The sequence below is a fragment of the Somniosus microcephalus genome, chromosome 33 (assembly GCF_052327205.1).
Source record: "Somniosus microcephalus isolate GS21.2 chromosome 33, FLI_Smic_1.0, whole genome shotgun sequence".
NCBI classification, from domain to species: Eukaryota; Metazoa; Chordata; class Chondrichthyes; order Squaliformes; family Somniosidae; genus Somniosus; species Somniosus microcephalus.
This window is the reverse complement of record NC_141019.1, coordinates 40,068,987-40,085,164: the sequence shown is the minus strand read 5'-3', so window position 1 is coordinate 40,085,164 and position 16,178 is coordinate 40,068,987. Positions and strand designations below refer to the sequence as shown.

At 48.3% G+C, this 16,178-nt stretch overlaps 1 pseudogene across 1 annotated transcript in view; it reads left to right on the top strand.

The window, feature by feature from the left end:
* The window catches only part of LOC147097228 (bone morphogenetic protein receptor type-2-like), a 76,670-nt pseudogene that overhangs the window by 40,746 nt on the left and 19,746 nt on the right, over window positions 1–16,178 (top strand). The window contains exon 9 of the transcript XR_015074505.1: window positions 6,972–7,119. The product of XR_015074505.1 is annotated as a bone morphogenetic protein receptor type-2-like (transcript). The remainder of the gene's footprint in view (window positions 1–6,971; window positions 7,120–16,178) is intronic.

The following is a 16,178-nucleotide window of genomic DNA, read 5'->3' as shown; positions in this document are numbered from 1 at the left end:
TTCTAAACTCCAGCAAGTATAAGCCCAATCGACCCAATCTCTCCTCATACGTCATTCCTGCCATCCCAGGTATCAGCCTGGTGAATCTTCGCTGAACTCCTTCCATGGCAAGAACATCCTTCCTCAGATAAGGCGACCAAAACTGTACACAATACTCAAGGTGTGGTCTCACCAAGGCCCTGTACAACTGCAGCAAGACATCCTTGTTCCTGTACTCAAACCCTCTCGCTACGAAGGCCAACATACTATTTGCCTTCTTAACCGCCTGCTGCACCTGCATGCTTACCTTCAGCGACTGGTGCACAAGGACAACCAGGTCTCGTTGCACTTCCCCTTCTCCCAATCTATTGCCATTTAGATAATAATCTGCCTTCCTGTTTTTGCCACCAAAGTGGATAACCTCACATTTATCCACATTATATTGCATCTGCCATGTTTCTGCCCAATCACCCAACATGTCCAAATCATCCTGGAGTTTCTCGACATCCTCCTCACAGCACACACGCCCACCCAGCTTTGTGTCGTCTGCAAATTTGGAGATATTACATCTAGTTCCCTTGTCCAGATCATTTATATGTATTGTGAATAGCTGGGGTCCAAGGACCAATCCCTGCGGTACCCCACTAGTCACTGCCTGCCACTCGGAAAAAGACCCGTTTATTCCAACTCTTTGCTTTCTGTCCACCAACCAGTTCTCTATCCAAGTCAATACCTTGCATCCAATCCCATGTGCCTTAACTTTACACGCTAATCTCTTATGCGGGACCTTATCGAAAGCCTTCTGAAAGTCCAGATACACCACATCCACTGGTTCTCCCTTATCTATTCTACCAGTTACATCCTCAAAAAATTCCAGTAGATTAGTCAAGCACAATTTACCCTTTGTGAATCCATGTTGACTTTGTCCGATCCTGTCACTGTTTTCCAAGTGCTCTGCTATTACATCTTTTATAATGGACTCTAGCATTTTCCCCACTACCGATGTCAGGCTTACCGGTCTGTAATTCCCCGTTTTCTCTCTACCACCTTTTTTGAATAGTGGGGTAACATTAGCTACCCTCCAGTCCATGGGTACTGTTCCAGATTCCATTGAATGTTGGAAGATGATCAGCAATGCATCTACTATTTCTAGGGCCACTTCGTTAAGTACCCTAGGATGTAGATTATCAGGCCCTGGGGATTTATCGGCCTTGAGTCCCATCAATTTCCCTAACACCATTTCCCTACAAATACTGATTTCCTTCAGTTCCACCCTTTCATCAGACCCTATGTTCCCCGGCATCTCTGGGAGGTTATTTGTGTCCTCCTTTGTGAACCTTTATAAAGCGCTGGTTAGGCCACAACTAGAGTATTGCGTCCAGTTCTGGTCACCAGACTTTAGGAAGGATGTGAAGGCCCTTGTAGAGGGTGCAGAGGAGATTTACCAGAATGGTTCCGGGGATGAGGGGGGATCTTAGCTACAAGGACAGGTTGGAGAAGCTGGATTTCTTTTCATTAGAGCAAAGGAGGTGATTTGATCGAGGTGTACAAGATTATGACGGGTTTGGATAGGCTAGATGGGGAAAGGCTGTTCCCACTAGTTGATGGTACAAGGACTAGGGGACACAGATTTAAGGTTTAGGGCGAGAGATACAGGGGGGTGATGTGAGGAAAAACTTTTTTATGCAGCGAGTGGTGAGGACCTGGAACTCGCTGCCGACAGAAGTGGTGGAAGCGGAGACACTCGATGTTTTCAAGGGGAGGCTGGATAGGCACTTGAGGGAAATAAACGTGCAGGGCTACGGGGATAGAGCGGGGGAATGGGACTGACTGGATTGCTCTACAGAGAGCCGGCATGGACTCGATGTGCCGAATGGCCTCCTTCTGTGCCGTTATGACACATTGGGCTGAATTTTCTCAATGGAGACGAGTTGGAGGTGGGACTGCTGCTTGTCGGGTCAATGTCCCGCCTCCATCACCTTCTGGTCAACCAGAGGGATTTTCTCCTGATTGATCTTGTTAAGCCCACCCTGCGGGCTCAGCAGGCCAATTAGGGGGAAGTCACTGACAGAGTCTGACGTGCTATCTGTCAAGACCTCTTGAAAGAAGAAATGTCAGCGTTTGACGGCTCTGTGAAGCTGTCAAACATTGACATTCTCTGTAGCTTGGTGAGTCCTTGTGTGCAGGACTCATCAAACCTTTCAACTTTGTTGGTTTCAGGTGGCTGTTGGGTCAGAGGCAGAAAACAAGGTAAGTGAACATTTTTAAACACTTAGCACTCACCTTCCATACTTACCACTCCACACTTGCACCCATCACTCACCTCTACATCTCCGACCCCCGCAGACCTCCTTCACAATCTCCTCCAACCCGGCGGGGTTCTCCGAGGTCGGGAAGCCTTCACCTGGAGTTAAAAGGATTTAAGCCCTTTCCCGCCTCCAGGAGACGGGACCCGAAGCAGCACATCTTCCCGCCTCCTGGCAAAAGGGCACGGAGGCGGGATGGGGGCGAATTTGCCATCCGCCCCCACTTTCTGCTACTTTACCGGCAGTGCCCCCCTCCATGCCCGCCTGAGAAAATCCAGCCCTTATGATTCTATGACTATGAGAAATCTTAAAGTTGCGGTCAGTCATTCACCGGCAATCTGTGAAACTGTCGAAAACTTGGGCTTTTCCGCGGTGATATCTCTGTTAAATAGCCCATTAAATGTTGAGCCTTGTTGGATTCGGTGCAACTGTGTGTTTTTAACAGCGTATCTATATATATAAACCGGTATGTCTCTCTGTCTCGCTCTGTCTGTCTGTCTCTCTCTCTGTCTGTCCGGCTATACAATCAAAAGTTATAGAGCGTACCTACACGTATGTTATATCAAAAGAAAGCTTATCGTTAGGGGACTCTCGTAGGCATATTTAATTTTTCGTCAGACAAAAATTGTTTGGACAGTACACAAAAAACTTTCAAAAATCCTCAAAAATCCACTCATTAGCGGTTGACCAATCCTACCTCTCATTACCGTTGAGTGATGTGCTGCTTGACCAATCCTACAGTTCACTCACCTGATGGTTGACCAATCAGTGCGTCACGGGCGGGTCCTAATCCTCCAGTCTCCCTAAACTTCACCGCCATTTTTTCCATCCCCACAGCGACAGCAGCAGCAAAAGAAACCCCCACATGGCAGCTCCCGGCAGGTAAGTTGGGCTCACTCAGGCCGTGCCTCGCAACCGCTCGGCCCGACACACACAGCGGTCAGGGCAGCGGCAGCGGCCGGCCGTCAGCCGCGTGATCCGCAGGGGAGCTCAGCTCGGGTCCGTCTCGGCCCGACATCCCGGCCGCGCCTCAAGCGCTAGGCCCCGCACGGCCGCTATCACAACGGCACCGGGCCTCAGGCGCTAGGCAGGGAGAGGGGAGGGAGGGGGAGGGGAGGGAGGGAGAGGACAGCACAGGGAGAGGGGAAGAGGGAGAGAGAGGGGGGACAGACAAGGGCAGGGAGACCGCGCGCCCCAAAATTGCCCTGGCAACGCCGGGCACCCCCAGCTAGTTAACTAATAAACAAACGTTACGGCCCTGAAAAAATAATTTAAATTTTGTGGAGTGTCAAATTTCTCCATATTTATGACAACAAATAACAATTTTTGAGAAACTTTTTTTTAAAATACTGAAACACATTACAGGAGGACATTAATAAACTTGCAGAATGGGCAAGTAATTGGCAAATGAAGTTCAACACAGATAAATGTGAGGTATTACATTTTGGTAGGAAGAATAGGGAGGTCACTTATCACTTGGAGGGTGCGAGTCTAGGTGGGGTAGAGGAACAAAGGGATCTCGGAGGTTTTGGTTTTCATATTTAAGAAAAGATATACTTGCTCTCGAGGCGGTTCAGAGAAGGTTCACTCAGTTGATTCCAGAGATGAGGGGGTTGACGTATGAGGAAAGGTTGAGTAGGTTGGGACTCTACTCATTGGAGTTCAGAAGAATGAGAGGCGATCTTATCGAAACATATAAGATTGTGAGGGGGCTTGATCGGGTGGATGCGGTGAGGATGTTTCCACTGATGGGTGAGACTAGAACTAGGGGGCATAATCTTAGAATAAGGGGCTGAGATGAGGAGAAACTTCTTCACTCAGAGGGTAGTAAATCTATGGAATTTGCTACCCCAGAGAGCTGTGGAAGCTGCAACATTAAATAAATTTAAAATGGAGATAGACATTTTCCTAGCTGATAAGGGAAATAGGGGTTACGGGGAGAGGGCAGGGAAGTGGACGTGAGTCTAGATTCGGATCAGCCATGATCCTATTGAATGGCGGAGCACGCCCGAGGGGCCATAAGGCCTACTCCTGCTCCTACTTCTTATGTTCTTATGTACAAATACACAAATCACTAAAAGTCCAAGCACTCGGGTTTATTTCTAGAGGGATAGAATTGAAAAGTAGGGAAGTTATGCTAAACCTGTATCGAACCTTGGTTAGACCACACTTGGAGTACTGCGTACAGTTCTGGTCGCCATATTATAAAAAGGATATAGAGGCACTGGCGAGGGTGCAGAGAAGATTTACAAGGATGATAGCCAGAAATGCGAGGGTGTACATATCAGGAAAGGATGAACAGACTGGGTCTCCTTTCTCTTGAAAAAAGGCTGAGGGGTGACCTAATAGAGGTCTATAAAATTATGAAAGGTTTTGATAGATACATAGAGAGAATGTTTCACTTGTGGTAAGACCATAACTAGAGGCCATCAATATAAGATAGTCACCAAAAAATCCAATAGGGAATTCAGAAGAAACTTCTTTACCCAGAGAGTGGTGAGAATGTGGAACTCGTTACCACAGGGAGTGGTTGAGACGAATAGTATCGATGCATTTAAAGGGAGGCTAGACAAGCACATGAGGGAGGAGGGAATAGAGGGTTATGTTGATAGAGTTAGATGAGGAAAGACGGGAGGAGGCTCGAGTGGGGCATGGACTGGTTGGGCCGAATGGCCTGCTTCTGTGCCGTATATCCCGTGCAATCCTATGTAATATTTTTTATAGGTTTGTTCATATTTATTTCAGGTTTGCCTTATCCCCATGCGAGAGCCCCAATCTTTGTTTTGTTCTCTGTAACATTTTTAAAACGGTGTGACTGCTGCCAACGACTGGAAGCTGCATTAATACTGTGCATTAATCTGGAAGCTGATATCGATGATGTTTCTGCTTCTTTCCGCCCCCCCCCCCCCCGCAGAGCCCCGCTCCCTTCCCGGCTTTTCTCCCCGCTACAGTCCCGGAGGCCCTCACCGTTCCCGGCTTTTTATCTCCAGAGCCCGTGAGCCGCGTAGCGAACGACCAAAAAAAACTTAGACTGCACAATGTGCAAGTACGTCAACCTTAAAAAAAAAATTCCGAATAAAAGCAGCTTCTTCACCTCCTGGTGAGAATTGACGTCACTTCAGCTTCGCGTTAGGGATCCCCCAGTAACCTACACTGCAGCACGCGGCTCGGGTTTCCCACTACACGGCACTGAAATCGCTCACGCGCGATCTCTGCGGGCAGCCTTCTTCAGGGCCAGCGGCTTAGCTCCATAAGAACATGAGAAATAGGAGCAGGAGTCGGCCAATCGGCCCCTCGAGCCTGCTCCGCCATTCAATAAGATCATGGCTGATCCAATCTTGTCCTCAACACCACTTTCCCGCTCTCTCCCCATACCCCTTGACTTCCTTGTAGTTCTAATGTCTGTCAATCTCCGCCTTGAATATATTCAATGACTCCGCCTCCACAGCTCTCCGGGGCGGAGAATTCCAAAGATTCACCACCCTCTGAGTGAAGAAATTCCTCCCCATCTCAGTCTTAAATGGACGACCCATTTATTCTGAGACTATGCCCCCTAGTTCTAGATACCCCCACGAGGGGAAACATCCTCTCAGCATCCGCCCTATCAATCCCCCTCAGAATCTTACACGTTTCAATAAGATCCCCTCTCATTCTTCTAAACTCCAATGAGTATAGGCCCAACCTGCTCAACCTTTCGTCATACGTCAACCCCCTTCATCCCAGGAATCAACCTGGTGAACCTTCTCTGAATTACCTCCAATGCAAGTATATCCCTCCTTAAATAAGGAGACCAAAACTGTACGCAGTACTCCAGGTGCGGTCTCACCAACGCCCTGCACAGTTGTAGCAAGACTTCCCTACTTTTATACTCCATCCCCCTTCGCAATAAAGGCCAACGTTCCATTAGCCTTCCTAATTACTTGCTGCACCTTCATGCTAACTTTTTGTGTTTCATGTACAAGGACCCCCAGATCCCTCTGTACCGCAGCATTCTGTAATCTCTCTCCATTTAAATAATAATTTGCTTTTTTATTCTTCCTTCCAAAGTGGATAACCTGACATTTTCCCACATTGTACTCCATCTGCCACCTTACTGCCCACTCACTTAACCTCTCTATATCCCTTTGCAGACTCACAGAAATCACAGAAACCCCACAGTGCAGATAGAGGCCATTTCGGCCCATCGAGCCTGCACCGACACATATCCCACCCGATCCCCGTAACCCCACGTATTTAATCCCCCTAACACTAAGGGTCAATTTATCATAGCCAATCAACCTAACCCGCACATCTTTGGACTGTGGGAGGAAACCGGAGCACCCGGAGGAAACCCACGCAAACACGGGGAGAATGTGCAAACTCCACACAGACAGTCACCCGAGGCCGGATTCGAACCCGGGTCCCTGGCGCTGTGAGGCAACAGTGCTAACCACTATGCCACTCTTTGTGTCTTCTTCACAACTTGCTAACCCTTTGTATCATCAGCAAATTTGGCTACAGTGCACTCGGTCCCTTCATCCAAGTCATTAATACCACTGGCCGAGGTATTTTGGTGGCCTCGGTTGAGAGTGTCTCGGAGCACAGAAAGCTTGAGCTGTTAAGTAGAGCCCCACAAGCAACCAATAAATGATTATTGATTTCGGGTATAAAACTATCACTCCCGTGTCTGCCTCCGCCTTCCTCTAGGTCGGGACACATCGCTACATGGCTCCCGAAATACTGGATGGCTCCATAAACCTGCGTGACTGCCAGTCCACTCTGAAACAGGCAGATGTCTATTCGCTGGCACTCATCCTTTGGGAAGTCTTCATGAGGTGTACCGATCTCTTCCCCGGTAAGTCTTCTTCTTCTTCTTCTTCTTCTTAGGCCATCCCTCGGAACCGAGGATGACTTGCTTCCGCACTAAAAATGAGTTCTCAGGTGACTGATGAGTGCAATGCGGGACCTACAGTCTCTGTCACAGGGTGGGGCAGACGGTGGTTGAAGGGGCGGGTGGGTGGGATGCTTGGGTTGACGTGCGCTCCTTGCGCTGCCTGCGCTTGGCTTCCGCTTGCTCCCGGCGAAGAGACTCGAGGTGTTCGGCGCCTTCCCAGATGCTTCTCCTTCACTTTGTGCGGTCTTGGGCCAGGGATTCCCAGGTGTCAGTGGGGGATGTTGCACTTTTTCAAGGAGGCTTTGAGGGTGTCCTTGAAGTTTCCTCTTGCCATGTCGGAGCTCCGAGCAGAGCGCTTGTTTTGGGAGTCTCGTATTGGGCATGCGGACGATGTGACCCGTCCATCGGAGCTGATCGAGCGTGGTCAAAGCTTCGATGCTGGGGATGTTGGCCTGAGCGAGAACACTGACGTTGGTGCGCCTACCCTGCCAATGGATTTGCAGGATCTTGCGGAGGCAGCGTTGATGGTACTTTGAGGTGCCTGCTGTACATGGTCCATGTCTCTGAGGCATACATCAGGGCAGGTATCACTGTTGCGCTGTAGACCATGAGCTTTGTGCCGGGTCTGAGGTCCTGGTCTTCAAACTCTCTCTTCCTCAGGCGACCGAAGGCTGCACTGGCACACTGAAGGCAGTGTTGGACTTCATCATTGACGTCTGCCCTTGTTGACAGTCGGCTCCCGAGGTGTGGAAAGTGATCCACGTTGTTCAAGGCCTTGTCATGGATTTTGATAATTGGGAGTAAGCAAATGGTGAGGCTTATCGACGTGAGGTCTTTGCCTACCCCACATGCACCCTGTCAAGACAACAGCGACAGATGCTTAATCTCTCAAAGTCCTTCGAGCAGTTTCTCTTGCTATGCTAGACGCAATCCAATATAAAGCTTATCGTCTGATCCTTCTGTGACCTCTATCCTCTCTCTCTCCATTTCAACCTTTCTTGCCTCTCTCTATTTTACTGACGCTGCGCGTGTTCTTCCAAACTCTCCTTTCCTCTCCTTCTTACCGGCTCTTCCTCCACCCTGCATCCTCAATTAGTGGAAATTAAGGCCGTCTTCTCCTCTAACTCATTACTTCCCAGAACATCTTTGCATCTGTGTTCACTATGGAGAAAGACGATGCGGACATAGAAATCGGGCAAGGGGACTGTGACATACTTGAACATATTAGCATCGAGAGGGAGGAGGTGCTAGCGGTTTTAGCAGGCCAAAAAGTGGATAAATCCCCAGGCCCGGACGAGATGTATCCCAGGCTGTTGTGTGAGGCAAAGGAGGAGATTGCAGGGGCTCTGACACAAATTTTCAGAACCTCTCTGGCCACAGGGGATGTACCAGAGGACTGGAGAACAGCTAACGTAGTACCATTATTCAAGAAGGGTAGCAGGGATAAACCAGGGAATTACAGGCCAGTGAGCCTAACATCTGTGGTAGGGAATTTATTGGAAAAAATTCTGAGGGACAAAATTAGTCTCCACTTGGAGAGGCAAGGATTAATCGGGGATAGTCAGCATGGCTTTGTCAAGGGTAAATCATGTCTGACCAATCTGATTGAATTTTTCGAGGGGGTGACTAGGTGTGTGGATGAGGGAAATGCTGTGGATGTGGTTTACATGGATTTCAGTAAAGCTTTTGACAAAGTCCCGCATAGGAGACTGGTCAAGAAGGTAAGAGCCCATGGGATCCAGGGTGCCTTGGCGCGTTGGATCCTAAACTGGCTTAGTGGCAGGAGGCAGAGGGTGATGGTCGAAGGTTGCTTTTGTGACTGGAAGCCTGTGTCCAGTGGGGTACCTCAGGGATCGGTGCTGGGTCCCTTGCTGTTTGTGATCTACATAAATGATTTGGAGGAGAATGTAAAAGGTATGATCAGTAAGTTTGCAGATGACACGAAAATTGGTGGGGTGGTAAATTGCGAGGAGGAAAGCCTCAGGCTACAGGACGATATAAACGGGTTGGTCAGATGGGCGGAAAAGTGGCAAATGGAATTTAACCCTGAAAAGTGCGAGGTGATGCATTTTGGACGGACAAATAAGGCAAGGGAATACACAATGAGTGGTAGGACCCTAGGAAGTACAGAGGGTCAGAGGGACCTTGGTGTACATGTACATAGATCCCTGAAGGCAGCGGAACAGGTAGATAAGGTGGTTAAAAAGGCATATGGGATACTTGCCTTCATTAGCCGAGGCATAGAGTATAAGAGCAGGGAGGTTATGATGGAGCTGTACAAAATGCTGGTGAGGCCACAGCTGGAGTACTGTGTGCAGTTCTGGTCGCCTCACTGTAGGAAGGATGTGATTGCTTTGGAGAGGGTGCAGAGAAGATTCACCAGGATGTTACCTGGGATGGAGCGCCTCGGCTACGAAGAAAGACTAAACAGGCTGGGGTTGTTTTCCTTGGAGCAAAGAAGGCTGAGGGGGGACCTGATTGAGGTGTACAAAATGATGAGGGGCATAGATAGGGTAGATAAAGAGGAACTTTTCCCCTTAGTAGGGGGGTCAATAACAAGGGGGCATAGATTCAAGGTAAGGGGCAGGAGGTTTGGAGGGGATTTGAGGAGGAACTTTTTCACCCAGAGGGTGGTTGGAATCTGGAACTCACTGCCTGAAAGGGTGGTAGAGGCAGGAACCCTCAACATTCAAGAAGCATTTAGATGAGCACTTGAAACGCCATTGCATACAAGGCTATGGACCAAATGCTGGAAAATGGGATTAGACTGGACAGGGATTGATGGACGGCGCAGACACGATGGGACGAAGGGCCTCTTTCTGTGCTGTATAACTCTATGACTCTATGACTCTAACACCTCACCTCTCCCAGTCGCCCTTCTACAGACTTGTAAACTCAAGCACGGTGTCCCTGCTTCCTGACTTACCTCATCCAGCTAGTCTTTAAGGTGATTGGCAGCAGAGCCAAAGGCGACGCGAGGAAAAACTTTTTTACGCAGCGAGTAGTTAGGATCGGGAATGCGCTGCCTGAAAGGGTGGTGGAGGCAGACTCAATTGTGGCTTTCAAAAGGGAGTTAGAATTTTTTTTAATTTGTTTTATGGGATGTGGGCGCCGCTGGCAAGGCCAGCATTTATTGCCCATCCCTAATTGCCCTTGAGAAGGTGGTGGTGAGCCGCCTTCTTGAACCTCTGCAGTCCGTGTGGTGAAGGTACTCCCACAGCGCTGTTAGGGAGGGAGTTCCAGGATTTTGACCCAGCGACGATGAAGGAGCGACGATATACTTCTAAGTCAGGATGGTGTGTGTGACTCGGAGGGGAACTTGGAGGTGGTGGTGTTCCCACGCATCTGCTGCCCTTGTCCTTCTAGGTGGAAGAGGTCGCGGGTTTGGGAGGTGCTGCCGAAGAAGCCTTGGCGAGTTGCTGCAGTGCATCTTGTTTTACAGACACGGTGCGCCGGTGGTGGAGGGAGTGAATGTTTAAGGTGGTGGATGGGGTGCCAATCAAGCGGGCTGCTTTGTCCTGGATGGTGTCGAGATAAGTACCTGAAGGAAAAAAGTATTGCAAGGCTACGGGGAAATGTTGGGGGGAGTGGGACCAGCTGAAAGTGTTCTTGCAGAAAGCTGGCACGGGCTCGACGGGCTGAATGGCCTCCTTCTGTGCTGTAAACCATTCTATGATTCTATGATCCCAGCCCTGGTGATGTCCCAACCCATGGGAGCAAGGCTCCTGCAATTTGAGAAAGTCACGTGTTGGTTAAGATGCCGTCTTTCAGTTTTTGGACATGATATGCAAAGTGCCGCCGAATGTGCTTCACCAGCTTTATTCATCCATTTGCAAAGTTTGTTTCTCTCCCATGGTTCGCCATAACCTGCCTGACAACATAAAGTGCCCCGCCCCCAGCCCCGACCCCAGGCCCGGCTAGCTCACACACCCCAGCACAGGTGGCGCAAAGCTGAGCGAGAGAGATGGTCGTCAATGAACAAACATCTTTGGAGAATGTTCAGAGTATCTGAAATTTAAATCAGAAGAGTGACATCAAATTCCCTACAAACCCCAACGTTCAGATTGTCTGACAGTCCATAGAGTTCACACCCGTGGAACAGACAGCTCGAGACAAAGATTTCAGGGTAAGCTATTCTTTACTTAAAATCAGCAAGAGTACCAACTACAAACTGTACTCAATTCATTTACAAGTAAGCACGCACGGAGTATACATAAGAACATAAGAAATAGGAGCAGGAGGAGGCCATTCGGCCCCTTCGAGCCTGCTCTGCCATTCAATAAGATCATGGCTGATCATCGACCTCAACTCCATTCACCGGCCCTATCGCCGTATCCCTTGATGTCCTTACCAGTCAGGAATCTATTGACTTCTGTTTTTAATATACCCAATGACTGAGCCTCCACAGCCCTCTGGGGTAGCTGTTAAGTCTGTGTGTTATAGTGAGAATTACTACACAGGCCACAAGAGTAAATTTTAACAGGTCTTTACTAGTCGAAGGTCAGGGCTGAACTACCCAATAAATCATTGCACAGCACTTATATACCGGTGTGGTCACCACCGGTATTACAGTATACAGCAGCCAAGATAAAGTAGTGCATCTCTTAAAATAGTTCTCTTAAGGGTGGAACGGTTACATACACCACAATCCTCCCTTTTTAGCTTAACAGTATATATTCCCCATTAAACATAACATAATAACATATATACACAACTTCATGTAAAAACAGTTCACAGATTCAGTCTCTCTGGAGACTTCCTGACTCGGTCCGGATAACGCCTCGGTGGTGTAGTAGTTTTCGGTGGTGTAGTAGGTTCTTTTGGCAAGGTCGATTCGGCTTGAGTGCCAGTGTCGGGTTCATCTGGTTCCAGTATCACCGGATCGGAAGTAGATACTATGGGTATCTCTGCTTCATCATTAGGCGTATAGAGTTGTGGTGTAGGTTGTCCCTTTTCGGATGACGCTATGATCTGGTCAACATGGCGCCTTATTATGCTTTCACCAATGTCCACGGTATACATCAGTGGTCCTAGTCGTGTGCAAATAGTTCCAGGCTGCCATTTCTCGGTACGGTAGTCCCGGGCCAAAACTTGTTGACCTATCTGGAAGGTTCTAGTTGGCCTTTCATTCATGCCTTGAAATTGCCGGTTCTCTACGTCCCTTCTGATGTTTGGCTTGATCAAATCCAGCTGGCATCTTAGTCTTCTATTGAAAAACATCATGGCGGGAGTTTGGTTTGTGACCGCATGTGTTGCATTCCTGTACGCAAACAAGAAGTTATCTACCTTATGTTGTAGATTTATGTCTTCATTACCCATGGCCTTTATGGCCTTCTTGAAGGTCTGGACAAACCTTTCAGCTAATCCATTGGTGGCGGGATGGTATGGGGCAGACGTGTAGTGCTTAACCCCATTGTTTTTTAAGAACTTCCTGAATTCTTCAGACACAAATTGCGGTCCATTATCAGAACAGATCTGTTCCGGCAGCCCATTCCTGGCAAATATGGTCCTTAATACTGTGATGGTTTTTTCCGTGGTGGTGGAGGACATCTTTATTACGTCCGGCCACTTGGAGTGTGCATCCACCGCGGTATACAGCAGCCAAGATAAAGTAGTGCATCTCTTAAAATAGTTCTCTTAAAGGTGGAACGGTTACATACACCACAGTAGCGAATTCCAAAGATTCATCTTCATGTGTGAAGAAATGTCTTCTCATCTCAGTCTTAAATGGCCTACCCCTTATCCTGAGACTATGCCCCCTGGTTCTAGACACTCCAGCCAGGGGGAAACATTCTCCCAGCATCCACCCTGTCAATCCCTGTAATAATTTTGTATGTTTCAATGAGATCACCTCTCATTCTTCTAAACTCCAGAGAGTATCGGCCCATTCTACACAATCTCATCATAGGACAGCCCTCTCATCCCAGGAATCAATCTAGTGAACCTTCGTTGCACCGCCTCCAAGGCAAGTATATCCTTCCTTAGATAAGGAGACCAAAACTGTGCGCAGTACTCCAGGTGTGGTCTCACCAAGGCCCTGTATAATTGGAGTAAGACTTCTTTACTCTTATACTCTTATACTCCAACCCCCTTGCAATGAAGGCCAACATGCCATTTGCCTTCCTTATTGCTTGCTGTACCTGCACGCTAGCTTTCTGTGTTTCTTGCTGAGCATCGGCGGCAGTTAAAACCGGCGGCAGTGAGTGAGGAGCAGCCCGACCAGAGCGGGCCTGCGTGGGAACACTGAGCATCGGCGGCAGTTAAAACCGGCGGCAGTGAGTGAGGAGCAGCCCGACCAGAGCGGGCCTGCGTGGGAACACTGAGCATCGGCGGCAGTTAAAACCGGCGGCAGTGAGTGAGGAGCAGCCCGACCAGAGCGGGCCTGCGTGGGAACACTGAGCATCGGCGGCTGTGAGTCAGGAGCGGCCCGACTAATTCAACAGCAGGGGAGAGAGGTATAAAGTAATCAAAGTGTGACGTCACCAGGAAGCAGGTAAGTGATTGGTTGGTGAGTATTTCTCTCTTTTTTTAAACTTTAACTCTGGTTTATAGTTTCTAAGGTCCCTCTAGTGTAGCAGGGACTGTTGGTAAACCAGTTAACTGTAGTGTAATTAGTGGGATTGATTGATTTAATTTAAATTCAATTAATTAAAGGGTAAGTCATGGCAGGACAGCCGGGCCCCATGATCTGCTCCTCCTGCGATATGTGGGAACTCAGGGACACTTCCTGTGTCCCTGACAACTACATGTGCAGGAAGTGCATCCAGCTGCAGCTACTGACAGACCGCATTGCGGCGCTGGAGCTGCGATTGGATACATACTGGAGCGGTCACGATGCTCAGGACATCGTGAATAGCACATTTACGGAGTTGGACACACCGCAGGTAGAGGTTGGACAGGAAGAAAGGGAACGGGTGACCAACAGGCAGAGTACTAGGCGCAGGCAGGTTGTGCAGGGGTCCCCTGTGGCCATCCCCCTCTCCAACAGATACACCACTTTGAGTACTGTTTGGGGGGGATGGCTTATCAGAGGAAGGCAGCAGCAGCCAACTTCCTGGCACCAGGCGTGGCTCTGCTGCACAGAATGGGAGGAAAAAGAGGGGTAGAGCTATAGTAATAGGGGATTCAATTGTAAGGGGAATAGATAGGCATTTCTGCGGCCGCAAACGAGACTCCAGGATGGTGTGTTGCCTCCCTGGTGCAAGGGTCAAGGATGTTTCCGAGCGGCTGCAGAACATCTTGGAAGGGGAGGGTGAACAGCCAGTTGTCGTGGTGCATATAGGCACCAACGATATAGGTAATAAGCAGGATGAGGTCCTAAAAGCAGAATATAGGGAGTTAGGAGATAAATTAAAAAACAGGACCTCAAAGGTAGTAATCTCAGGATTGCTGTCAGAGTAGAAATAGAAGGATACTTCAGATGAATACGTGGCTAGAGGAATGGTGCCAGGGGGAGGGATTCAAGTTCCTGGGACATTGGAACCGGTTCTGGGGGAGGTGGGACCAGTTCAAACCGGACGGTTTGCACCTGGGCAGGGCAGGAACCGATGTCCTAGGGGGAGTGTATGCTAATGCTCTGGGGGAGGGTTTAAACTAAAATGGCAGGGGGTTGGGAACCTGAGCAGGGAGACAGAGGAAAGGGAAACAAGGATAAAAGCAAAAGATAGGAAGGAGAAAAACAAAAGTGGCAGTCAGAGAAATCAACGGTTTAAATCAAACATGGCCACAGTAAATAATAATTCTAATAGGTCTAAGAGCGTTAAAAAAACAAGCCTGAAGGCTTTGTGTCTTAATGCGAGGAGCATTTGTAATAAGGTGGATGAATTGGCTGCGCAAATAGAAGTAAACAAATATGATTTGATTGGGATTACGGAAACATGGCTCCAGGGTGGCCAAGGCTGGGAACTCAACATCCAGGGGTATTCGATATTCAGGAAAGATAGGCAAAAAGGAAAGGGAGGTGGGGTAGCATTACTGGTTAAAGAAGGGATTAACACAATTGTAATGAAGGATATTAGCTCTGATGAGGTGGAATCTGTATGGGTAGAATTGAGAAATACTAAGGGGAAAAAAACGTTAGTGGGAGTGGTTTATAGACCTCCAAACAGTAAGGCGGAGGTTGGGGATGGCATTAAAAGAGAAATTAAAGAAGCGTGCAATAAGGGCACAGCAGTCATCATGGGTGACTTTAATCTACATATAGATTGGGCCAACCAAATGAGTAACAATACTGTGGAGGAGGAATTCCTGGAGTGTTTACGGGATGGTTTCCTGGACCAATATGTCGAGGAACCAACCAGAGATCAGGCCATCTTAGACTGGGTATTATGTAACGAGAAAGGATTAATTAGCAATCTTGTTGTACGAGGCCCCTTGGGTCGGAGCGATCATAATATGATCGAATTCTTCATTAAGATGGAGAATGAAGTAGTTGACTCGGAGACTAGGGTCCTCAATTTAAATAAAGGAAACTACGATGGTCTGAGGAGCGAGTTGGGTAGTATTGAGTGGGGAATGGCACGCAAAGGGTTGACGGTGGATAGGCAATGGCAAACATTCAAAGACCGAATGGATGAGCTACAGAATTTGTTCATCCCAGTTTGGCATAAAAATAAAACAAAAAAGGTGACCCAACCGTGGCTAACAAGGGAAATTAGGGATAGCATAAGGTCCAAGGAGAGGGCATATAAATTGGCCAGAAAAAGCAATAATCCTGAGGATTGGGAGCAGTTTAGGATTCAACAAAGGAGGACAAAGGGATTAATTAAGAAAGGGAAAATAGAATATGAGAGTAAGCTTGCAGGGAACATAACAACAGACTGTAAAAGCTTTTATAGATATGTGAAGAGAAAAAGATTGGTGAAGTCAAGCGTAGGTCCCTTGCAGTCAGAATCAGGGGAATTTATAATGGGGAACAAAGAAATGGCAGACCAACTAAATACATATTTTGGTTCTGTCTTCACAAAGGAGGACACAAATAACCTCCCAGAGATGCCGGGGAACATAGGGTCTGATGAAAG